Source organism: Mesoplodon densirostris, chromosome 1 (assembly GCF_025265405.1).
Source record: "Mesoplodon densirostris isolate mMesDen1 chromosome 1, mMesDen1 primary haplotype, whole genome shotgun sequence".
Classification (NCBI taxonomy): Eukaryota; Metazoa; Chordata; class Mammalia; order Artiodactyla; family Ziphiidae; genus Mesoplodon; species Mesoplodon densirostris.
Genome location: NC_082661.1, coordinates 205,594,524 through 205,621,962, shown reverse-complemented (window position 1 = coordinate 205,621,962; position 27,439 = coordinate 205,594,524). Strand labels below are relative to the sequence as shown.

The window sequence follows — 27,439 nt, the reverse complement described above, 5'->3', positions numbered from 1 at the left end:
GTAGCTTCCGTGACCCCTTCAGCCTCTCTGACTCCTGGGCCTAGTGAGAGACCCACTGGGGTCCAGCCAGCTCTGTCAGGTTCCAGTTTATTCTGCAACAGGAAAGCCCAAGCGGTTGGGCGCATCCCCGAAGCGCACCGGGACACGGTGGCCAGCATCCTGGATCCGCATGACTCATGCCTGTGTGTGCCCGGCGGCTCGCTCTGCCTGGCTTCCTTGGTTTTCTGGCCCCAAGACTCCCTCTTTACTGTTTTCAAAGCCACCCTGCCTTGACCACAGCCTCTGATCTACTGCTTGTCTCCCAGCATCTGAATCACTTTCCCGACCGTCCACTGTGGGTGTGTCACACACAGAACTTTTTTCTTGTGGAGCTGGGGGACCAGGACTTCTGGGATTCACCTTCTTTCTGGTTCCGGCTTCAGAGGATAAGCAGACAGGACATTGTCTTAGCACCGAGGGCAGCCTAATGCAGAGTACGCTGTCAAAAAAGCTTCTATAAGGAAGGCGTGAATGAACCGATGAACTGACAGATCCTTGAGAAGTTTACAGTCTGGCATTTTCCTTTATCTCATTATTCCCAGGCACTAACTTACACGTTTGACCAATCATTCTCCTATCTAGAGAGTCAATCTGAATGTCTTTTTAATCCCTAAAGGGGGTCAATAATGATCTCAGCATTAAAGGACGAGGCAGAGGGAACACATCGCTGTCTCCTCTCTGTGCTCCCTTCTTTGCCTGGAGTAGACGTGTGTTTGTAGAAAGCACAGGAGTCCTCCACGGTATCTCCTACCTCTCTCATCCAAAATGTCTCTAACTCTCCTTTCTCTGTGACTTATATGATTTGGTCCCTAATCAAGCACTGCTGAGACCAACATCAGATTTCAGACCAGGAGTTTGCACCTGCTTCCGTCAAGGTACACGCTGGTCACCCATCACCTCCACCCACAGACCTTTCCAGGGTGGTGGTTACTTCTGTTCATGCTCCTTTGGAGAGAGAGATTGGCTTTTTAGTGGAAATGGAAAAGTTAAGGTACTACAGATGCCGTTTAAGCCCCTCTTCTTACCAGTGGCCCAGCTGCTTCTCACCCAGTGTCTCCCTGTGGGGAGCGGGCTGTTATAAAAATGAGAAACTGGGAGCCCAGTAGGACTCCCTACTTCAGCTTTTTAAACCGACAAACAAGCATGAAGTAGCTAGGCTGCAACCGCAAGGGGTTCCTAAAGAAAAGGTAGGAAAATAAACCAGAAAAGATGGCAATCTAGAAAGCCTCCCTAAACAAAAAGGAAAAGAAAAAAAGAAAGAATAACAGAATTGAATTGAATCCCCTCCCCTTTTCTGCTAACTAGAAAATTGGAAACTAGAAAAAAGAGCTGTCATTTTAAAATTATTGCATTTCCCCCAATAATAATTAACATGAAAAAGTAACACCTGATGGTGCAAAAGTAATGTTATTTTTTAATTTGAACACTGCCATAACAAATGGGCTAAAGAGAGTTCAGCTAACTGGTCCATGGTTATTGATGTAATTTCTTCATCTGCTGGAGGGAATAGCCAGCGTTTGCCGAGGGTGGAAAACTCCGAGGTGCTTCCGTATGAACCTGTTCATGTTGTAGTGGTCTGGTTAATGGAGGTGATTGGCAGTGATGCTGGAAATCTGCTTTCCATCCCATTTCTCTTACACAGGCAGCAGGAACATTGAACGAATTCCCATCCCCACATTCATCATGTATTTGACTGTATACATATATTTTAAAAAGTTACAAATTCTAATTTTTCAAACTTTTATGTTGACTTCATCAACCTGTCCAAGTCCTGCTCAAGACCCACATTTCCCCTGACTGAAACCTCACTCCTTCTTGGATGGGACTTGAACCCAACCAAAACTCAGATCGGGGCTTGAACCCACGATCCCTGACTTAGGAGGGGACTCGAACCCACTATCTTTTAATTGAAACCACTCACCTGGTGTCAGGACTTACTGAAGCTCAGATTCTTTTGTCTCAATGCAGGAAGAATTCAGCGTGAGGCAAAGTGATAGGTAAAGAGTGAGTTTATCAGCATAGGATGCTTGTGAGAGATACAGCAGACAGGCAAGAGGTCACAGACCTGAGAACAAAGGGGGCTACATTTTCATAATCAAAGAAGAAGTGGGGAGGGGAGAAGACCACCTTCTTCCTCATTCTTGGGTCGATGTCAAGGCTTACATCATTAGTTCCTCCGTTGGCCCTATATGGTTTAACTGGGACTGTCATGGCACTATTTAAATCATATGTATATTAGCAGAAGGATGGTGACAGACTAAAATATGGTAATTCATCTCAGGTTTTGGTGTAATGTCCATTTTCACCTAGTTTCTTTTCCCTTTCACCTGTATTCCTGTCTTGGCTACATGCAGAAATGCTACTCTTCAAGGACCATAACTTCCTGACTTCATGTAACAAGATTCAGACCCCATGTCTATTGTCTTGTGTTTTAACTATCAGGGTTTGTGGCTTGTGTGTGCCTGGTGCTTGGATATACCTGGTCTTCCTTCAAGGTAGAGTTGCTAGGTTACTGGATTCTTTCCTAGAGTGGTCATTAGCTTACAACAGTCTCCCAAACTCCCTTAAAATTCCCTTTCTGTCTTTAATCCCTTAGTGGGATTTCTAAACTAACTAATTATCCTGCTTTATCCCTATCATGACTACTTCTCACTGCTCCTGCCCCGTCTCTGAATTTCTCTTTCACTGCAAGGCAGCATCACCCAGCTTCGCTCTGGTTGTTCAGTGGGTACCACTCCTTTCTTAGATTGTAAGCTCTCTGAGCGCTGGGCTGAGCCTTAGCCTTTTGCCTTCCCCTCATCAGACAACATAACACTGCACATATAGTAAGCACTCAATATAATTTTTAAACATTAATCAGTCTAGTCACACAAAATTGTAGGTTTTTATCTTTTGTCAGCATTCTAATATTCATATTTATATGTAAATTACAATGCAAAGCATTACAAAAAGCTCAGTTTCTTTGTTCCAATTCTTTTCTTTCTAATAGATTATTTCTCTTCCCTTAGTCTAGCAAAACTTGGAAATTTTGTATTACAGTATCTGCAAAGACTCTAAGACACATACCCAGAAGTGGCACCAGTGTTCTTGGCTTTGGCTTCATGAAAGGGACTAAGTGATACTGAACTAAATTTCATTTCTAAAGGCTTTGCTACCCTTGAAAAAAAATTCTTTCTAAATGGAAAATTATCAGCTCTAATTTACAGTAAAAATTGCATTATTCCAGCAAGAGTGTGATACTATCTCAAAATGTGTTGCTCTGGAGTCCGCACCTCACTGGTTTGCAAGAGACATTGGATTTCTCCCTTCCTTCAGTAAGGGAATTCTTTCTGTAACCTGCATATCACACACTATTCATTTAGTCCACAAATATTTACTGTAAGTCAGGAACCAGGCATTCTCTGCATTTGTATATTGGTTGAGGAAGGGAAAGAGACCAAGTGCAAAACAAGCCTGGGACTTTCCAATTCTTCTAATTTACAGTCAACTAACATCAATGAATATTGTTAAATTATTTACATTCTTGTAGGGCTTGGAAGTCCCCAAACTGATTTTCCCATAATTCAGTAAATATATCATTTTATTACCATCATTGTGATGCCGACACTTGAGAAAAACTACTGACACTTGAGAAAAACTAAGTCACAGTTCATACTAAAAATATAGAAATTTTATGGAGAGGTCGACATAGAGATGAAATGCCCGTCCTCTACATTTGAAAAGACAATGGGAAAAAAGCGTAAACAAATAATTAGACCACTAGCTGATAGACTGAAGGCACATCATGGCAACATAGTAAGTGTGTGTGTTTCAGGACAAAGAGACCCACCAAGAGTGAGTGCCATTTGGGGTCACACACTAAAGCATGAATGTTTGAGTACTTTTCTCATTTTTTTATTTTTAAAAAATTGTGATAAAATGACCATAACATAAAATGGTACCCTTAAAAATTAAAAAAAAAAGGTAAATATTTTAAATGTACACATCTGCAGCATTACGTACATTTACACTGTTGTGTAGTGGTCACCCTCATCCATTTTCAGACTGTTTTCATCTTGCAAAATTGAAACTCTGTACCCACGAAACACTTGCTCTGTTTGCCCCTCCCCAGCCCCTGGCAACCACCATTCTCCTTTCTATTTCAATGAATTTGACCACTTTAGTAATCGCATATAACTGGAATGAGATAGTATCTGCCTTTTACTGACTGGCTTATTTCACTTTGCATAATGTCCTCAAGGTTTATCCATATAGTAGCTTCTGTCAGGAATTCCCCTTTTTAAAAGGTTGAATAATAATCTTTTGTGTGTCATTATAGACTGAACTGTTCCGCCACCAAATTCATTTGTTGAAGCCGCACTCCCCAGTGAGCCTTCTTTGGAGACAGGTCCTTTATGAAGGTACCTAAGGTTAAATGAGGTTGTAGGGTGGGACCCTAATCCCGTAGAAGTGGTGTCCTTATAAGAAGAGGGACACCAGAGCTCTCTCTGTGTGTGCAGAGGAAAGACCATGTGAGGACACACAGAGAAAGGGGCCTTGTAAACGAAGGAGGGAGGTCTCACCAGAAACCCACCCTGAAGGTACCTTGACCTTGGACTTCCAGCCTCCAGAACTGTGAGAAAACACATTTCTGTTGGTTAAGCCACCTAGCCTGTGGTATTTTGTTATGGTAGCCCTGGCAGGCTAACACACACACACACACACACACACACACACACACACACACACGACATTTTGTCCATCTGTCCAGCGGCTGATGGACACTTAAGCTACGTTACCTTTTGGCTGTTGTGAATAACGCTGTTATGAACACGGGTGTACAAACACCTGTTACGGTCCCTCCTTTCACTTCTGGTATACACCCAGAAGTTGAATCACAATGTTGATTTTCTTTTTAAATTTATTAATTTAATTTATTTATTTATGGCCGTGTTGGGTCTTCGTTTCTGTGCGTGGGCTTACTCTAGTTACGGGGAGTGGGGGCCACTCTTCATCGCGGTGCGCGGGCCTCTCACTGTTGCGGCCTCTCTTGTTGCAGAGCACAGGCTCCAGACGATCGGGCTCAGTAGTTGTGGCTCACGGCCTAGTTGCTCTGCGGCATGTGGGATCCTCCCAGACCAGGGCTTGAACCCGTGTCCCCTGCATTGGCAGGCAGATTCTCAACCACTGCACCACCAGGGAAGCCCTATGTTGAATTTTTTGAGGAATCATCATACTGTTATCTACAGCAGCTTCACCATTTTACATTCCCACTAGCAGTACACAGTGTTCCAATTTCTCTGTATCTCTCATTTTTAAAACATTTCAGTATGATATTTTGGTTACTGGGAAGAACCTGTGGCCACTCAGTAATAATCATAGACCTGGGACTACTGACCACCTATTCAAATGTGTCAGTTAATTTGCTTTCCTGGAAGAAGTAATGCAATAGTATAAAATATTACTTTCGAGGGAGGGTTCAAGATAAACAGGAACACTTGGTGCCATGTTACGTCAGCATTGCTTCATCAAAAATTATTGTAAAATTCTGCAGTGCTAGATTCACCAGGGTCGTTCATGTTAAAAATGAAAAAGTCACACACACACACACCCCTTCCCCAGCAGTGGCTTCACCCGTGTCAACAGAAACCTGTTTTCTAATCTTTCCTCTCCGGGTGGTCTAAAGGTATCAGATCAGATACCATCTGGGACTTCCCTGGCAGTCCAGTGGTTAGGGCTCCACACTTCCCCTGGAGGGGGCGTGAGTTCAGTCCCTGGTGGGGGAACTAAGATCCCACACGGCGTGGCCAAAAAAAAAATAGATCAGATGTCATTTCAGAAACCGTCCCCCAGACTGAATGATGGTATTTGTGATCCTGATACTATTTGCTTTCAGCTTCACATTTCACATGATTATGTAGCTCATAAATAGAATTTAAGAATATGTTTCTTCATATAACCTGTAAACTCTACTCTATGCTAAGTAGAATGTTTTTATAAAATCTTTCTTTATAATTTTCAATTTTCATAGATCTAAGTGGCCACTTGAGGAGTAATTTTCACAAACACAAAAGTAATTAACTCGAAGGAAATTGAAAGAACCAAAATTTTGTAGTCATGTTTTCCAGTATAGTATCAACACCCACTAAATCCTTCAACGAATCTGGGATCATCATTAAAGCTTTTAATTATTCTATACTGTTCCTAAACTGTCTTTTTCTGCACACATTGAAGAATGTGTATATGTATTTCAAATATTTAATAGCTGCTAGGGATTCTGAATGTTCCCTAGGAATTATTTACAGTGACTGCAGCATTTTTATTTCTCAGGCTACTTCAGCTGAAACACACGGAGGTAAAACTGGCGAGTGAGAGTCAATATTTAACTGGCACTTCACTTGGACATTTTATTCTAGTTTCAAGCTTTGATGTTTAATAATTGATTGGGGGAGGGGAGAGGGGTTAGCTCATTCTGTTCAACAGTTTTCTGAGTGATTTGAATAGAGGAAAAGCACACTGTTAGGTTTGCAGAAGGCATCAACCTGGGGAAAGAGAGAGTGAAAATTAGATGACAGTTTGGGTTGTAAACGATAATATTTTAGAATTAGGGCTGAAATGAACAAGACTATAATTTGACAGGAAGAAATATGAACCTTGCACTTTGGGTTAAAAATTCAGTAACACAGGTAAAGACTCGTTAAATCGTGGTGTGATTGGTTGGTGTGGAGTTTGTAGCTGACTGTAAACTCAGGGTGAGCCCAGAGGTGAGCCTGGTTGCCGACAAAGCTCACGTAATCACGGAGGTCTCTGTTCCACAGACAAGGGGGTCACACGTAGCATCATTTTCAGTGGTGAGGACCACGTTTTAAGGGAGATGTTAATGAATGGGTGGGGAGGCATCTGAGCCTCAGGCCACATGAAGAACACTGGAAGGAATTGGGGAACCTGATTTGCAAAAGAACCTAGTATGAGCCTTTTCCCGTGTCTGACAGATGGTCCCCTGAGCGAGGGATTAGTAACTGAGATTCAGATTTCAGACCAATGTGGGACTGTTACAGAAAGGCAGATTTCAGCCCGACAGAAGAAAGAATAATTAGACCTGTCCAAAAATAGAATGCGCTTCTGTTGCTGGGACTCTTCTGGCAGTTGGATGAGCACCAGCCGTGGGAGGGAGCCCTACCTAAGGGTACAAGGTTATACCTGCTGACCAGTCCCAAGCCCCAGAACTACCTGGAAATGTGTGCCTCTCGGCCAGTACGGTGGGTGCCGTAGCTGGCTTTAGGGCTGTAGTAATGGGACTGCCAAAGCTACGGGCAACCCAAGTGGATTGATATATGCACTAATGCAACAGGACATCTCTTTATTCTACACGGGAATTTTGCCCTGGTCTCCACGACAGAAGCCACCAGAAATCACAACCAGTAGCACTTAACGATTCATTCTCACAGCCTCTGAACAGCAGCTGAGACGTGGAAATATTGGAAGATGGGTTACCTTTCCCATCTTCCCATGGGAGTAGTAGCTTGGGGTCCTTTCTTGATTTGAGAAATATATGTTACAAGCTCAAAGGCTCTTAGATGGCCCTAAGAATCAAAACACCATGTTGCTGCAGTGGCATCATTTCATTCTTTTTTATGGCTGAGTAATATTCCATTGTATATATGGACCACATCTTTTTGTTGTTGTTGTTGTTAGTTTCTGCTTTATAACAAAGTGAGTGGACCTAGAGGTGATCATACTAAGTTAAGTAAGTCAGACAGAGAAAGACAAATATCATATGATATCACTCATATATGGAATCTCATCTTAAAAAAATGATACAAATGAACTTATTTACAAAACAGAAACAGACTTACAGATATCCAAAACAAACCTATGGTTACCGAAGGGGAAACTTGGGGGGGAGGGATAAATCAGGAGCTTGGGATGAACACACACACACTGCTATATACAAGATAAATAATCAACAAGGGCCTACTATATAGCACAAAGAACTCTACTCAATATTCTGTGATAGCCTATATGAGAAAAGAATCTTGAAAAAAGAATGAATATATGTATAACTGAATCACTTTGCTGTACACCTGAAACTAACACAACATTGTAAATCAGCTACACTCCAATAAAATTTAAATTAAAAAAAAGAATCAAAACACCAACATTGTTAGTGTCAGCACACTAGCTAATATATGTTAGAAGTTACTGAGCCGCTCTGCTTCTTCAGAAACAACAGCCTGGTGTAAGGCAGTGGTTCTCAAACCCCAGCAGGCGTCAGACTGGCTTGGAGGGGTTGCTAGGACACGGAGAGCTTGGCACCACCTTCAGAGTTTCTGTTTCAGACCATGTGAGGCGGGGCCTGAGAGTTTGCATTTTTAATAAGTCCACAGGTGATGCTGCTGTTCTTTCCAACTCTGCATTCAGTGACATCAGATTGGTAGTTTGAAATTGGCCATAGTGGCAATATTTACACCACGGGAATTGGTATAAATTCTGAGAGCTGGTAGTTCAGCATTTACCAGTAAATCATCCCTGTAGACTCAGAGCAGACAGAAATTATAGGATGATCGAATGTCTAACGCAACACTTCTCAATTCACTTCATTCGTGGGTTTAATGAAGGTTCCCTGAGCCCTGGCTACGTAACCAGAGCAATATTTTTTTAAGCAATATTGTTTCAATTATAATGTGTTGCAAGGATTTACCAAGAATGGAGTTCATGAAATAAAGCATACTCTTGGATTAAAACAATGAAATATGGTTTCATATATTAATTACTTGCTGTAAGAAAAAGTCAACATTTGATCCATTTCATAAATGTGTATTAAAATTATAAGTGAAAATGAACATAGACTAGTGATTCTTAAATGTACATATCGATTCACCATTATCATCACCATCTAACACTTACTGACTCAGACTCATAACCTGCTCTAAGTTTATGATGATCTCATTTAATTCTTATAAAAATCTGTCATGTAGATACTGTTAAACCCACTGTACAGATAAAAACCTGAGTCACAGCAACAGGCCCATGATACTTATGTATCAGTGTGTGTGGAGCATCAGGCAGTCGCGTGTCAGGTGATCTCACATGGAAAGTCCTGGAAATCTCAAATACAGCATTTCTTTTGTGTGTGTGTGTGTGACTTAATGAAATTTTTAAAAATTTATTTTATTGAGGTATAGTTGATTTACAATGTTGTGTTAATTCCTGCTGTATGGCAAAGTGATTCAGTTATATATATAATATATATGTATATATACTCTTTTTAAAATTAATATTTATTTATTTATTTATTTAGGCAGGCGGCAGGCAGGCAGGCAGGCAGGCTGTGTTGGATCTCCGTTTCTGTGCGAGGGCTTTCTCCAGTTGTGGCGAGCAGGGGCCACTCCTCATCGCGGTGTGCGGGCCTCTCACTGTTGTGGCCTCTCCCGTTGCGGAGCACAGGCTCCGGACGCGCAGGCTCAGCGGCCATGGCTCACGGGCCCAGTTGCTCTGCGGCATGTGGGATCTTCCCAGACCAGGGCTCGAACCCGTGTACCCTGCATTGGCAGGCAGATTCCTAACTACTGCGCCACCAGGGAAGCCCTATATACTCTTTTTCATCTTTTTTTCCATGATGGTTTATCACAGGATATTGAATATAGTTCCCTGTGCCATGCAGTAGGACCTTGGTGTTCCTCCATCCTATATGCAGTAGTTTGCCTCTGCTAACCCCAAACTCCCACTCTATCCCTCCCTCCCCCCACCCTTGGCAACCACCAGTCTGTTCTCTATGTCTGTGAGTCTATCAAATGCAGTTTACTGACGACAACTATATTATTATTATATAATCTCTATATTCTTAAATATATTTTTAATACGTTTTAGAAGAAAACACTGCTAGCATCACCCCTTCCACAACACACTCCTAGAACACTGGCACTCCAGGGAAAACTATGTAAACATGGGCTAAATGGCATTAAACCATAATAGCCTGACCATCCTCCGTGTCCTCTTTAGAGCTGTACCTCCCAAGAGGAGACCCTTCAGCCCTCTTCTGTGGTGCGTGGGCATCATCAGAGTTTGCCACTCTGACTCCTGTATCTCTATGCTTCCAGGAGGTTGACCTGCTATGCCTGACATACTTTTTATTTCTACATCATTCTTAGGTTATTATCAGTCTATAATAATAGACTGATGTTACCATATCAGTCTGACTTCAAAACCTTCTGTTTTTAAGATCCTTTTGTGTCTGTTTGATCCCAACGACTGCAGATCCTGGGGATTTCTGTTGGTCACCACCTAGATTGGCTACAATCCGTCTGTCATGCTCACTGCTTCATTCAGAGGCATCATGTGACCTAACATGAGTATTACGTGGAGTGAAAGCGTAGATGCTCTCAGGCCGTGAGCATATGCGACATGTCCTGTCGGGAGTGTAATCGCACTTTAAAAGGATCCAGCTGTGAGCAGTCAGCCACAGAAACCTGGGCGACAGGTTTGAGGGATGAGCAACCAGTCTCACTGTAGCTGCAGGGACAGGGCGTGGTCACATAGCCACACAGCCAGGCCACTAGCTCTTCCCCTGCAGAAACACGGTTGCTCACTGCAGTCTCCTTTTGGTCGTCTGAACAGACCCTTCTGGGCCACGTCTGTCTGACTCTTCAGCCAGTTATGTGCCCTGAAGACCTCGCCCTCCCTGACAAACATTGCAACAATTTCCCCAGTCGCCACGAGCCACGCTAATAATGATCCACCAGCTTACATACCATAGAATTTCACAGGTTTCCAAACTCCACACTAGCACTGTTCAATAGGAATCAAATGCAAACCACATATGTAATTCAAAATGTCCCAGTAGCCACAATTTTTTTTTTCTTTTTTTTTGCGGTACGCGGGCCTCTCACTGTTGTGGCCTCTCCCGTTGCAGAGCACAGGCTCCGGACGCACAGGCTCAGCGGCCATGGCTCACGGGGCCAGCCGCTCCGTGGCATGTGGGATCCTCCTGGACCGGGACACGAACCCACGTCCCCTGCATTGGCAGGCGGACTTTTAACCACTGCGCCACCAGGGAAGCCCTTGTTTTTGTTTTTTTAATTGGAGTGTAGTTGATTCACAATGTTGTGTTAGTTTCAGGTGTACAGCACCATGATTCAGTTATACACACACATATATATCTATTCTTTTTCAGATTCTTTTTTCTTATAGGTTATTACAAGATATTGAGTATAGTTTCCCCTAGCAGCCACGTTGTAGAAGTTAAAACAGGTGAAATCATTTTAATAGCAAATTTTATTTAATCCAGTCAATCCACATGGTTATCATTTCAATATGAAATCAATGTCAGAAGTTATGAATGGAATGTTTTACATTCTTTCTTTGGTACTAAGTCTTTGAAATCTGAGATGTGTCTGTAACTCACAGCCTGTCTCACTTTGGACTGGACCCTTAACAAGCTCCCAAAGCCACTTGGGCTAGTGGTTACTATTGAAAAGTGCAGCACCAGACTTGCTAAAACTCAGATGAATATTTTCTTAGAACATCCAAATATCCAAATACCCAGTTGATGGGTTTTTAGCTAAGTTTCTGCAAGGAGGTATTGATTAAACACTTTTGACCTGTAGCTTCTATACCAGGTCACCATTTGTAATTAGGATGAATAATAATAAATCAATTATGATGAAGAACAGCTAGACGCTTACTGTGTATAAATGAAAATGAATAAATTTATTAAAGTGGTGATAGAGTGCAAAAATAGAACCACCATCCTGGCTGCCAGGAATTCAATTATTGATAATCAAGTAGGGTCTACCGAGGCTAGGAACCTAGAAATTCATAGTGTGGCTCCTTGATTATTTTTATAGTTAATGCAGAAAACGTAACACATATAGAGTAGGTTCCCAGTTTCCTGTACCTCTTCACAAAGGACTGAAAAGATTATAGCTCTTAAACAGTGTCCAGTCTGAATCTCTTTTCCATGTCCACATTTTCTTATCTGGAATAAGTTAGAATATTCTTGCCCCCGTCAGCAATCACAGAGTGCTCTTATTTTGAGATGTTAGGTTCTAGGGAATGGTCATTTAAGCTATAGCTTCAGCTTTCTTAGCTGAATGGTTAGCATTTCTAGTGGTTGTGTTCTCTTTATTTTTTTAATTTAATTTTTATTTTATATTGGAGTATAGTGGATTTACAATGTTGTGTTAGTTTCAGGTGTACAGCAAAGTGATTCAGATCTATCTATCTATATAGATAGATAGATAGGTATATTCTTTTTCAGATTCTTTTCCAATATAGGTCATTACAGAGTATTGAGTATAGTCCCCTGTGCTATACAGTAGGTCCTTGTTGATTCTTTTATATATAGTAGTGTGTATATGTTGATCCCAAACTCCTAATTTTTCCCTCCCCCCATTCTCTTTAGAGAGGAGTATTTTTCTGTCCACCTTGACAATGGGAAGAAGATTGTAAGGTCTCTTTTGTGGAAGAAGAGTCTTTTTCTTTTTTAGAGTAAGATTAAATCTGATATCCATCTGTTTGGCACCATGATGCTTCCTGTGTAATGTCATTAAACATTTCTCACTATAATAGTTCAGGGCATCGCATTTAGTTAACTCAGGCCTAATCTTGTTTGTTAGCATTAGCAGAGAGGAAGATAGGGCAGGGCAGAAGATGGAAATAGCAGAAATGGGTAGAAGGTAGATAATATGATAACAGCCAACCGCCAGACATCTGCTATGTGCCAGGATCATGTATAGATATGGCTTACCTAGCCTACGTACAATAGCTCTGAATTCTTACAACAACTGCATGAAGTCGTTAGATGTAGTTTCATTTTTCAGATAAAGAAACTGAGCCTGAGAAGCAGTCTTTTGAAGAAAGTGACAAACCTAGTCTGAAATAGAATTCAGATGAAGTATGTCCCATTCTCTTTTCCCCACACCATGATGCTTCCCAAATAAAGCAAAACAAATGAAAAAGGAAATGGTTTGCTGTAAACCAACGGCAAACCATAAGACATTGAATGAAAGGGCACAGTGTGAATTACACAGCGTGATATAAACTTGGTGGGGAGAAATAAAGCATTTCATCACTTTCCTGAACGACAGAGATGAGGGAACAATTGAAGAGGCAGTGAAAGCAATGGTGTCCTGAGGTGATGCCAAATATGCTTCCACAGAAAATGAAGTTTCAGAGGAACAGTGAAAATGGAAGAAGTAGGAAGGACTGAATGTGTACAAGTGAGAAGTATGATTAAGAGACCAGAGCAGACAGAAAAAAGTAATTCAGGTGACCATTACATCAGTGGCATTCAAAGTTTTCTGACTGCAGCCCAGAGTAAGAAATATATTTTACACAGGGACCCAGTTAACCAACACTGTGTGTGTGTGTGTGTGTGTGTGTGTGTGTACCACTAAAACACAGGTGTAAAGGGAATTCAGTGGAGAAAGGATAGTCTTTTATTTATTTTTTTTTTCATTTCAAATATTTTTTAAAAGTTTTTTTTGTTTTTTTTAAAATAAGTTTTTACATTCTTTTAAAAAAATATTTAATTAACTTTATTGGCTGCGTCGGGTCTTAGTTGCAGCACACTGGGTCTTCGTTGAGGTGCCGGGCTTCTCTCTAGTTGTGAGGCGTGGGGTCCAGAACATGCAGGCTCTGTAGTTTGAGGCACACAGGTTCTCTCGTTGAGGCGCATGAGCTCAGTAGTTGTGGCGGGCGGGCTTAGTTGCCCCGCAGCATGTGGGATCTTAATTCCCCGACCAAGGATGGAACCTGCGTCTCCTGCATTGGAAGGCAGATTCTTGACCACTGGACCACCAGGGAAGTCCCCCATTTCAAATATTAAAAAAAAATTTATTTTATATTGGACTATGGTTGATTTATAATATTGTGTTAGTTTCAGGTGTACAGCAAAGTGGTTCAGTTATACATATACATGTATCTATTCTTTTTCAAATTCTTTTCCCATTTAGGTTATTACAGAATATTGAGCAGAGTCCCCTGTGCTATACAGTAGGTCCTTGTTGTTTATCTATTTTATATATAGTAGTGTGTATCTGTTAATCCCAAACTCCCAATTTATCCCTCCTGCCCTCCTTTCCCCTTTGGTAACCATAAGTTTGTTTTCTATGTCTGTGAGTCTGTTTCTGTTTTGTAAATAAGTTCATTTGTATCACTTTTTTTTTAGATTCCACATATAAGCGATATCACATGACACTGTTAGGAGGATAAAAATACAATGACAGACTAGAAGAAAATATTTGCAAAGTGCATATTGATAAGCAACTTGTATCCAGAATATGTAAATAACTCTCAAAACTCTCCAGAAGAAAACAACCCAATTAAAAAATGGGCAAAAGAGTTGGACCCTTCATCAGAGAAGATATACAGATGGCAAGTCAGCACAAGATGCTCAACATTATTAGTCATAAGAGAAGTGCAGATTAAAATTGCAATGAGATAACCACCACCCACTTATTAGAAGGGCAAAAATTAAGACCAACTCTATCAAGTTTTGGCATGGATGTGGAGAAAGCTCTCAGTAGAACACTGCTGGTGGGAATGTAAAATGATGTGACCACTTAGGCGAGCAGTGTGGCAGTTTCCTAGGTTAATGCACCTACTGCATGATCCACCTGTTCCACCCCTAGGTATTTACCTAAGAGAAATGAAAGTGTATGTCCACACAAAGATCTGTACACAGATGTTTATAGCAGCTTTATTTGTAACCACCCCAAACTGAAAACAACCCAAAAGTCCATCACCAGGAAAATGAATAAACTAACTACTGCATATCCATAGAAGAAGGTACTATTCATCAGTAAAAAAGAATAAACTATTGGTACATGTTATAATAATATGGACGATCTCAAAATAATTATGCTTAGTGTTAGTAGCCAGACAAAAGAGAGTGTATGCTGTTAGGCAAAACATTCTCTGACATAAATCATACCAATGTTTTCTTAGGTCAGTCTCCCAAGGCTATAGAAATAAAAATGAAAATAAACAAATGGGACCCAATCAAATTTACAAACTTTTGCACAGCAAAGGAAACCATAAACAAAATGAAAAGACCACCTATAGAATGGGAGAAAATATTTGCAAATGAAGCAACTGACAAAGGATTAATCTCCAAAATATACAAACAGTTCATACAATTCAACAACATCAAAAGAACCCACTAGAAAAATGGGCAGAAGACCTTAATAGACATTTCTCCAAAGAAGACATACAGATGGCCAACAGGCACATGAAAAGATGCTCAACGTCACTAATTATTAGAGAAATGCAAATCAAAACTACAATGAGGTACCACCTCACACCAGTCAGAATGGCCATCATTAAAAAGTCTACAAATAACAAATGCTGGAGAGGGTGTGGAGAAAAGGGCACCCTCCTGCACTGTTGGTGGGAATGTAAGTTGGTGCAACCACTATGGAAAACAGTATGGAGGTTCCTTAAAAAACTAAAAATAGAATTACCACATGACCCAACAATCCCACTCCTGGGAATATACTCAGAAAAAACTATAATTCAAAGAGATACATGCACCCCTATGTTCATAGCTGCACTGTTCACAATAGCCAAGACATGGAAACAACCTAAGTGTCCATCAACAGAGGAATGGATAAAGAAGATGTGGTACATATATACAGTGGAATATTACTCAGCCATTAAAAAGAATGAAATAATGCCATTTGTAGCAACATGGTTGTAACTAGAGATTGTCATACTAAGTGAAGTAAGTCAGAAAGAGAAAGACAAATACCATATGATATCACTTATATGTGAACTCTAAAATACGGCACAAATGAACTTATCTATTGTACAAAACAGAAACAGACTCAGACATAGAGAACAGACTTGTGGTTACCGAGGGCAGGGGAGGGTATGACTGGGAGTTTGGGATTAGCAGATGAAAACTATTATATATAGGTTGGATAGACAACAAGGACCTACCGTATAGCACAGAGAACTATATTCAATATCCTGTGATAAACCATAATGGAAAAGAATATACAAAAAGGATGTATATATGTGTATAACTGAGTCACTTTGCTGTACAGCAGAGATTGGCACAATGTTGTAAATCAACTACACTTCAATAAAAAAATTTTTAAAAAGAGAGTGCATGCTATATGATGCCATTTATATAAAATTGTAGAAAATCCAAGTTAATTTATAGGAACTGAACGCAGATAAGTGGCTGCCTGGGTGTAGGAAAGGGCAGGGAGTGGGAAAAGGTAGAATTTCCAAACGTGGGTGAGAAAATTTGGGGGTGATGGATATGCTTTTTATCTTGATTGTGGTGATATTTCATGGATAGGGTTGCCAGATTTAGCAAGTGAAAATATAAGGCGCCAACTAAATTTGAATTCCGGATAAAGAATACTTTTAGTATAAGTATGTACCATGCAATGTTTGGAACATACTTACACTAAAAAAAATACTTAGTTTATCTGAAATTCAAACTTAACTGGGTGTTCTGTATTTATGTAGCACTCTGCTCATGTGTGTACATGTTTGTAAGACTTAAATTGCACACTTTAAATACATGCAGTTTATTATATGTCAGTTACACTTCAACAAAGTTGTTAAAAGAAGAAGAAATTGTATTAACCAAGGAAGATGTGAGGATTTTCCCAGGTCCTCTCAGCATGGCAGCCATGCCAAGACCAAAGTCCCAATGTCATTGTCCTCCTGTCCAAGGGCTCTCCCTGCTGCACCAAGTTGATTCGAGAAGAAAATATTTGCTCGCAGGGAGGGGAGAGTAGATCCCCAAAGTAAGGACATGCAGATATGAACTGATAAAGAAATTTAACTTAGTTTTTAATGTATAATCTCTGCTCTCATGTGGCTTTGTGAGTCTAATATTTCACCTGTTCACAGACCCATTTTAAAAGCAAAGTGCCACAGTGCAGTGAATCTGTTCTGGGAATAAATGAGGACTTGTTTCATTTCAGTCCCCTTAACTAGTATCTGGGAACACAGCCAGTTCCCTGGCTGGCTGAGTAGAAAACGATAAAGGTATAATAAAAAAGATACAAAAAATGTATAGAGTGGGTAATCAACAAGGCCCTACTGTATAGCACAGGGAATTATATTCAATATCCTGGGAAAAACCATAATGGAAAAGAATATAAAAAAGAATGTATGTATATGTATAACTGAGTCACTTTGCTGTACAGCAGAAATTAACACATGTAAATCAACTATACTTCAATACAAATTTTTTAAAAGATACAGAAGTGTAAAGAGTACCTGTCTGTTGATTACTGCTTACCTGTTTTTTTACAATTAAACATTTCTCAATAATCCCAATAGCGAGTTCCCATGTTTTTCTTACAACCTACTTTCAGCCATTTTAAAGCCATTTTTACTCATTTATTATATAATTTACAAGGTGGAGAAACACCACTTACTAGTCTAAATTTGCCCTGGTCTAAACTGAAGTCACTTACTGCCATCTAGAAATAAACAATCCTTTCCTGATGTCCTGTTTATCCAGGGGATAGAGAAGGAAATGGCCATATTTCATGAAGGCTAAGAAGTGTTATTTTCATAAATCACATTTTAACTTGTCTGTGATGTGCCTTGCTATCAATGCCTACATTTAAAGTAGTAAGTTTCTTTTCTTTTCTCTTTTTGAAGCAAACCTAGTATTAAGTCGATGGTACATTTTACAGTCCATGGCAGCTGTTTCCACCCAGCCCAGAGTTAGTTAAGCTCTTCTCTCTGGATTAGGTGGTAATTCCCATCATTACTCAGAGCACGAACAGAGCAACGCATACCTGTTTAGCGGTAAACCAGTGCCATTCTTACCTCGTGTTATTATTTCCAGTGTATCTGTATCATTTATCATCCCACCCACTTTTCTATTTTTTATCTGCACTGGCAGGTTAACTATATTTGCATTTCCTCACTGGTCACTAACACAGCTCTAATAATAGGAAAATCAATGATCACAGAGTCAGAAATGAGATGGGCCAAATTAACACCAGCAGAGTAGAATAAAGCAACACTTTCTCTGGGACCTTTTGTACAAATAAAAGGTAGGCTCTTTGATGCAAAATAGTGCATTTCAATGAAATACTAATTTTTGCAGTGATGTACTCAGCTACTTGACTCTAACAAATGGAGAAGCTTTCTGTCTAAAATACACATGGAGAAAGTGTCAAATAAAAGGCAAATATGAGATACTCCAGATCAGAGGATAGTCAGCTATGCCCTGTGGCACGCAGGGTCTTAGTTCCCCAACCAAGGATCGAACCCATGCCCCCTGCAGTGGAAGCGCAGAGTCCTAACTACTGGACCACCAGGGAAGTCCCTATGGCTCGTTTTTGTGCTGCAAAGACAGAGCTGAGTTGTGGTGACAGACATGCTAAGGCCCCAGAGTCTGAAACATTTACTCGCTGGCCCTTCATAGCAGTTTGCCCACCTCTGCTCTAGCTCAGAGGGTTTGAGAGGAACCTCTCTCCCCTGCATTTTGTGAAGGTGAGTTCTGACGGGGCCCCTGGCTGGCCTCCATTTCTCTGTTTCTGTGTAAAGTCATATCCTCATGTGTGAGAGCATAAATACCAAATGAATTATAATTCAGCATGTGATCGAGAACCAGATGGTAGTGACTTCAGATCATTGTGTGTGGTATTAAAAGTAGATTGTAAAGCAGTTAAAAAAAGTCGCATTGGGTGTGTGGTTTCCTTTTTTTCTGTGAGGAGTTTCCCTATGTGCTCTGTGTCAGACAAGTCAGGGGCCTCACATCCTCCTCCTTTCCAGGGAGCCACCGTTTTGTTTGGTTGCATAATTTGGCTTCATATGACTCAGGGTTAAACCCTGACTCATTCATGCCAGGCTGTGAAACCCCAGTCCTCTTCCAGTGCTTGGTTTTAGGAAGAGATAAATGACTCAGTTCTGACGAATAAAATGAGAGAGGAATTCACCTGTTGTTTTCGAGGAAGGGCTTCTCCACTGGTGAAACACACACAACCCCTCTTGGGCATTATGGTACCTGCATAATATTATGCAGGTACCATATGGTACCTGCATTATGATACCTGGAGCTGTGACAGCCTCCTTGGAGCCTCAAGGGGAGCTTGCCTGAAGGCGACCTGGTACCCTGAGGATGCAGAGCACAGACCTAGGAAGAGTCTCTTCTTCTGAGGACATCGCTGGGCATTAAGCAAGCCCAGATTCCTCAGACCTCAGGTCTTACAATATGACACAATGATTTCTCTTATTATTTAATTCATTTGTGATGACTTCCTGTTACTTGCAGTGCTCTGGTGGGTGTTTATTAGCTTTACATATGTACATCTTAATATCTTTTCTCATGGGAACGTCTGAGGACTGTCTCCATGAATGGTAAAGAGTTCCTTATAATAAATTGACTATTTTACACACATCTATACAGGAAAATTCCAAGTCAAAACCAAACCAAAGCAGTGAAACCTATTTATTATTATTTTTTTGTAAATTTATTTATTTATTTATCTTTGGCTGTACTGGGTCCTCGTTGCTGTGTGTGGCTTTCTCTAATTGTGGTGGGTAGACGTTGCAGTGCACGGGCTTCTTATTGCAGTGGCTTCTCTTGTTGTGGAGCACGGGCTCTAGGCACGTGGGCTTCAGTAGTTGTGGCATGTGGGCTCGGTAGTTGTGGCTCGCGGGCTCTAGAGCGCAGGCTCAGTAGTTGTGGCGCACAGGCTTAGTTGCTCCGCGGCATGTGGGATCTTCCCGAACCAGGGCTCGAACCCGTGTCCCCTGCATCGGCAGGTGGACTCTCAACTACTGCGCCACCAGGGAAGCCCTACAAAACTTTTGATCCTGCCTTTTTTCTGTGTTCACATGGAAAAGTACGGAATTTTATACTTTTGGATTACATCAGCAACTTAATGTTAAAATAGTCGATCTTTCAACGAATATTACCAAGCATTTGCTTAGTGCACTGCACCGCCCAGGATGCTTTGGAAGCTTGAAGCAAATAGAAGACAGTCTGAGTCTCTAAGGGAACTAACCCAGGGCTGCTTGACAAACAGAGAGACAAGATACGCTCCTAAAATAGCTGGGGACCCTGACCTCACACATGAAACACGGACCAAGCTGTACTTTACCGCTTCAGGGAATAATAATGTCTGTCCCGAGAGCAGACAATGCTGCTGAAGGAGGAGAACGAGGTCTCTTTAGACTGTATGGTGCACCTGTCCATTTGGGATTATCCTCTCATCTGTGGGTCACCCACCTGGGGATGCTGTGTCTCCTTCCTTTCTATCCGTCTGATTGAGATTCCTTCTTTATATCTTTAGTCATAGACGATCTTTTCTGCTAGCCTTCTGGTCTTTTGCATCCATAGTTGCTCTGTAAATAGTGGTGATTTTGGCGTGCCGGTGCGGGGTGGGGAGGGGAATGAGATCAGGGCCTTCCTACTCCACCATCTTCCAAATGCATATCGACAGACTGAGTCTTCCAGGTCATCCGATGGTTAGACCTATTGAATAATTGCACGACTTGCATTGAAATACAGAGTTTAAAACTGTTCCTGTCCATGAGTCCACTGTGTGCCAGTTGATAGAAATGGAGAGTCCTGTGCACATTAGCAGTTATAACAATTAGCATCTCCTCTCCTTTTGCCACGTGCGTATGTCAGATGTGTCCCTTAGAGTTTGTCTCATATTTCACATCCCTCCCTCTGACCTTTGCCTTGGCTTGCTTCCCCCGACTAACCCTGCTGTTCTGCATGGCACATCTGTAATGGCCAATTTATACCCGTATTGTCAACGTATTTTCAAATATACGTGTTAAAACACTTATTTCCGTGTTCCACTCAATGCCTTTTGATTCATTTCCTTGGTATGTTTCATTTTGGTCACTGAAGTGGAGAATTAGCCTCATGAGGCCATGTTATGGGACAAAGTGATATTGCTATGAGCACTCAGCCTTCTCTGTGCCTCCAACTATTCAGAATAAATGTTGTGAAAAGCAGTCCTTTCTCTGACCTTACCCTAAACTGTTGAGTCATGAAGTCCAGACTAGGAGGGTCTAAGGCAGTTCTGGAAATTAGATTGCTTATAGATATTTGAAGAACTGCTTGTTTCTCCCTCAGCATGACTTTATATACTTCCCATCTTATGATGGAATTCTTTAATTCACTTATTCAGCAAACAGTTCTCTTCAGCATTCAACACATGCTTCTTGAGGACCTACTATGTTCCAAGCACTGTGCTGGCAATTAAGACTTTACAGAGATTATATGTGTATATATATATTATATATATATATATCATATATAATATATATATAATTCAACCATGAGAAAGAGGACATCTGCCATTTGTGACCACACGGATGGACCTTGAGGACATTATGCTTAGTGAAATAAGTCAGACAGAGAAAGACAAATACTGTATGATATCAGTTAATATGTAGAATCTAAAAAAGCCACACACTTAAAGTGTAGAATGGTGGTTACCAGGGGCTGGGAATTGGTGGGATAGGACAAATGTCGTTTAAAGGTACAAACTTGCAAAGAGTAGCAAATAAGCCTAGAGATCTAATGCACCACATAGTGAGTATGGACAACAATATGGTATTATCATCATCAAACTTGCTAAGAGACTAGTTTTAATTAGTCCAACCACTAAAAAGAAATGATAGATGTGCTAATTATCACTACAATGGCGATCATATTAGAATATATAAATGTATCAAATCAATATGTTGTGTACCTTAAATGTACACATGTTATATGTCAAATCTATTTCAATTAAATTTTTTTGTTTTTTCTGCGGTACATGGGCCTTTCACTGTTGTGGCCTCTCCCATTGCGGAGCACAGGCTCCGGATGCGCAGGCTCATTGGCCATGGCTCACGGGCCCAGCCGCTCCGCGGCATGTGGGATCTTCCCGGACCGGGGCACGAACCCGTGACCCCTGCATCGGCAGGCAGACTCTCAACCACTGTGCCACCAGGGAAGCCGTAAAAAAAATGTTTTAAGTGTTCACAGAGATAAATAAAATATACCCTTTACCCTCTAGGAGGTTACAAATGGAGTAGATCCAATAAGTATGATATTTTTAAAGATGAAATAAAGAAACTCCTGTGAACGCAGCATGCTGCGCATCTAATTTTGACTTGGCGGCATTAGGGGTGTTTTCCAGAAGAGGCAGCACTCACAATAAGCGTTGAAAGATGAGTTCTGATGATGAGAAAAGGAGAAGGAAGGTAAGACTCCATCAGTAGGCTTGGCTCAGTTTATGAAGACACTAGTCAGAAATCCTAGGAAATCTGGATGAAAAAAATTATAGGCACCATTCTAGAAAACCATTTCATGTTTTTTAGGAGAAGAGATATGTTATTTTAGATTCCTCCCGGCAGCTGCGTGGAGGATGGATTGGATAGGAGAGAAGCTAGAGGCCAAGAGTAGTTAGGAGGTTACTGTGATAAGCCAGATGAAAGATGCTGAAGGACTGTTTACAAGTATCGCCTGCCTCTCAAACGCAAGAGAAGCTCCTTGAAGGCAGGGTCTTGGCTTTGTTCGCTGCTCTATGCCCAGCACTTGGAACGGTGCCTGGCGTATAGTTCAATAAATATTTGTTGAAGGAATGAAGCCATCAGTGAGAGAATAAAGGAATGAGTTCGTTAATTAATTGAAACACTGCAAATGTAGAGGAGAGAAGTCAGAAAGAGACAGAGACATCTGCCTCAGGATGGAACTTTCTTTCTCCATTGACACATGCCATGGCCGGGCCTTTCCGAGTGTTGGCAGCGGGTGATGCTTGTTGGAAAGCCGCCAGGATTCACCAGTCTGGGCTCTTCCCAGCCTCCGTGGCATCTGCTGCCTTTCTGTCCACCATCATCAGAGATTGGCAAACTATGGCTCCTGGATCAAATTTGTCCTGCCCCCTGTGAGCAAAGAATGGTTTTTACTTTTTCAAATGGTTGGGGGGAAAAGCAAAAGAAGGATAATAGTTTGTAACATGTGAAAATTACATGAAATTAAAAATGCAATGTCTGTAAATAAACTTTTATTGGAACCCAGCCATGCCCACTTGTTTACATAATGTCCATGACTGCTTTTGCCCTAAAGGGCAGAGCTGAGTAGTTGAGACAGAGGCTGTATGCCCTGCATGCAAAGCCACAAATATTTCCTCTCTGGTCTTTTACAGGGAAAGTTTGCCAACCCCTGATCTACAAGAGCTCTCAGGAAAGGCTTCCAAGTTTATTCACAATAAGAAATAAATTGTTTATCAGTGAAAGCTCCTAAAATATATTTTAAAAAATGTAACAGGTAAGACAAAGCATCAAATTAAAACAAGAAGCGAACAGACAAGAAAGAGGAAGAGACACGAATAATAATATTGCTGTATCTTATGTGCCAGATCCTCAGATAAGCACTTCTTTCAATAAAATTATTTCCTCTCCTTCCAGCAAGGCTACCAGACAGGCATCACTATTCTTTTTTTTTTTTAACCATTTAAAAAAATTGAAGTATAGGTAATTTACAATGTTGTGTTACTTTCAGGTGTACAACAAAGTGATTCAGTTATACATACACACACACACATATATATATTCTTTTTCAGATTATTTTCCATTATAGGTTATTACAAAATATTGAATGTAGTTCCCTGTGCTCTATAGTAGGTCATTTTTGGTTATCTATTTTATATATAGTGGTGTGTATCTCTTAATCCCAAACTCTTAATTTATCCCTCCCCCCTTTCCCATTTGGTAACCATACGTTTGTTTTCTATGTCTGTGAGTCTATTTCTGTTTTGTAAATAAGTTCATGTGTATCATATTTTAGATTCCACATATAAGTGATATCATACGATATTTGTCTTTCTCTGTCTGTCTGTCTTCACTTAGTATGATAATCTCTAGGTCTATCCATGTTGCAGCAAATGTCATTATTTTGTTTTTCTTATGGCTGAGTAATATTCCATTGTATGTATATAATACATCTTCTTTATCCATTCCTCTGTCGATGGGCACTTAGGTGGCTTCCATGTCCCGGCTGTTGTGTATAGGGCTGCTATGAACACTGGGGTGCCTGTGTCTTTTTTCATTTTAGAGATGAGAAGCCTAAACTCAGAGGCCGAATGATGTTCCCTGGGTCACAAAGCACAAGACAAAGCCAGGATTTGACCCTACGGTAGTTTAGCTTCAAAACCACATCTTCGACCGTAACTTGAGAATTTCAGACACTGATGAACAAGTCACGTTGGGCACGTACAGGGGAGACAGGATCTACCCACTGACCTTGAGATCACAGTTTCTCCAGGGCAGGAAGATGCAGAAATGAGGACCCATGAAGCCTGGCACAGGTGTAGATGGAAGTACCTCTCCTTCCCCCATCATGACGTGGCTCTCCTGGCAGTAGACCAATGCTGGGCAGCTCTGTTTCAGGATTACAGCTGCGGGTTGTCCCCCTGGAGCTGGTCTTCAGGTGTTGACAAGAACTCCAAAGCAGATGGGCACGTGAGGGTTTTATTAAAACCCAGGAGCTGTCAACTTCACGGCTGGCAAATGGGGGCCGGGGTTTTGGGGAAAGCAGTGAATGATCCAAGAAAACTTGCCATAAGATGAAAAACAGTTAGGAACACCCTGAGGGACGTAGCAACAGTTCTCGAACAGAGATGATAGCTGTTAAAGGAAAAATAAAGCGACTGTGGATTGGACAGGAGTTGGAAGTTTGACCTTGAAGCAGGGAATTGGATCCAGCAGAGGGTCTCGGCTCTGGAGGATGAGGGTTAGGGGAGGAAAATATGGGTCATTTCAAGCCAGACACCCGTGGAACTGCCCATCAGGGAAACCCCATGTCTGCGTTGCTGGCTGGGTGGTGAGAGTGGATTTTTTGGTTAGGTGAACATCAGGCTGGCTCCAGGGGACGGCTGTGAACCTGGCCCACTGCAGACAGTGACGCTCAGCTGCCTCTGCTGTATAGGCAGGTGCCTGCGTCAGCTATGCATCCAGGGAGGGATGTCCCAGAACTTCCTGTGCCATTCACGCTGCATCACGCTATTTCTAAAGCACACAGGAGGACATGGGGTTTCAGGAAAGTCCAGTGACTCAACTGAAAGGCCACAGAGAAGCTAGATTCTCTGGGGAGCTCCTCTCCCCACACTTGGCTTGTAAAGCGCGTTCACTTTCTACGATGCTGTCTAAAACGAAGTGTTTAGACTCAGCTGTCAAGTAATTGCTCTTTTAAAAAACGTATTGTGGTCTGCAGAGTGACAAGGAATAACTATAGATATACGTCTGCTCTCACTTTTGCAATAGTGTGAGGTTATGACAGAATTTTAGCAACAACCGAAAATTACATGGAGGATCAATATTTTCCCAAATCTGCTGGTGTCTGCAGGATGCATACAGGTGACCCAACGAGGAAAAGGATCCATGTTTAGATAAGTTTGGGAAACGCTGGATTACATAATTGCAAACAGGTTAATTTACCGCAGGATTTCTCAGAACTTTTTTTTTTTTAAATAGATTTATTTATTTATTTTTGGCTGTGTTAGGTCTTCACTGCCGCGCGTGGGCTTTCTCTAGTTGTGGCTGAGTGGAGGCTACTCTTCGTTGCGGTGCATGGGCTTCTCATTGTGGTGGCTTCTCTTTGTTTTGGAGCACGGACTTGAGGCGCGCAGGCTTCAGTAGTTGTGGCACGCGGACTCAGTAGTTGTGGTGCATGGGCTCTAGAGCACAGGCTCAGTAGTTGTGATGCATGGGCTCAGTAGTTGTGGCTCTCAGGCTCTAGAGTGCAGCCTCAGTAGTTGTGGCTCTCAGGCTCTAGAGTGCAGGCTCAGTAGTTGTGACTCATGGGCTCTAGAGCGCAGGCTCGGTAGCTGTGGTGCACAGGCTTAGTTGCTCTGCAGCATGTGGGATCTTCCTGGACCAGGGCTTGAACCCGTGTCCCCTGCAATGGCAGGCGGATTCTTAACCACTGAGCCACCAGGGAAGCCCGGATTTCTCAGAACTTTTAACACGCTTTCATATGCTGGGACTCTCTGAACGGCAAACGGATAGTGTTCTCAAGTGTATTTGACAATAGAGAACCCCCAGTTCACGCCCAGGCTTTGTCATGGTCACTCATGGGAGCAGCATTAGGGGGAACATTTGGGAAAACACCAGCCTCAAAATACCCTGAAATTCCAGCAAGACTAATACAGTTGTAATTTCATCCTGTTTGGAGGAGATTGCAACATTCTCCTTATGGCAGCAGTTTTGTAGGTGAGCCCTCAACACCTGTCAAATTGGGAGAGAAAACAGTTTTTCATGCTTGGGCCATCCTATACCTTACCTGAGTGAGAACCTGGGGCCACGATGGGTCCATCATGGGAAACGGGGCACAGTGAACACGCAGGTGTCATGGGAGCTGTGGTGACTGGGAGGCTGGGGCAACATCTGCCCCAAACCTGTGTCTGGGGGGCGATTTCTCACATTTTCAGCTCCCTTGGAAAGCTTGGATGATGTTTCCAGGCACAGACTTGTAACCACACTGACCACTTCATCGGAGCATGTGGTCAACCCCCCGCCCACCTGTGCTCCCTGCAAACCCTGAGCTCCATGACCTAAGACAAAATGAGAGGGGCCACAGGGTCAGGAGGGGCCAGGTGACACCGTGACCACAGCACAGCCTCTGCTTCCAAGGTCTGGGGTTCACCTTGGGTAAGAGGAGTGACGTTTCTTCTTTGTGTTCCCCAACCAACCTGCCCGGACAATCCTGCAGCCACTTTGGTTCCGGGACTTCTGAAACTCTTCCTGGGCCAGCAGCTCATTGTCTGTTCTAATCAGGACCATTCTGGCTTCTCTTTACATGTTCACATCATCAACTCTCAACACCAAGTGTATGTAAGCCATCTTTTCCCAGACCTCCTGTTATTTTTGCTTCACCCACTTCCACAATTCATTGATTCCTTTGTTCACTGTCTTACATTTAAAATACCAATGTTTATTAAATGCCCCTGCCTTTGGGCATCATCCGTTATGAGCTGTCCTCCTCATCTGGCAATTTTCTCCATCTTCCCATGGCTTCTAATACACTTGGGGAATTTTCTAATCCTCATTTCGGGATTTTATCTCTCTAGATAAAACATCTCGATGTCTAAAGACCAACATCCTGCAAATGTGGTAGTAGTGAGGAGTTGTAGTGTAAAGACTGTGTCTGCTATTCAACAGCCAAGACATGGAAACAACCTAAATGTCCATTGACAGATGAATACATAAAGAAGATGTGGTACATATGTACAATGGAATAGTACTCAGCTATAAAAAAAGAACAAAACAATGCCATTTGCAGCAACATGGATGAACTTAGAGATTATCATACGAAGTGAAGTAAGTCAGACAGAGAAAGACAGATACCATATGATATCATTTATATGTGGAATCTAAAATATGATACAAATGAACTTATTTATGAAACAAAAACAGACTCACAGACATA

The 27,439-nt window shown here is 41.7% G+C and overlaps 1 protein-coding gene across 1 annotated transcript in view; it reads left to right on the top strand.

Moving 5' to 3' along the window:
- SPMIP2 (sperm microtubule inner protein 2) overlaps window positions 1–27,439 on the top strand; it is a 102,372-nt gene that overhangs the window by 23,287 nt on the left and 51,646 nt on the right. The window lies entirely within an intron of this gene.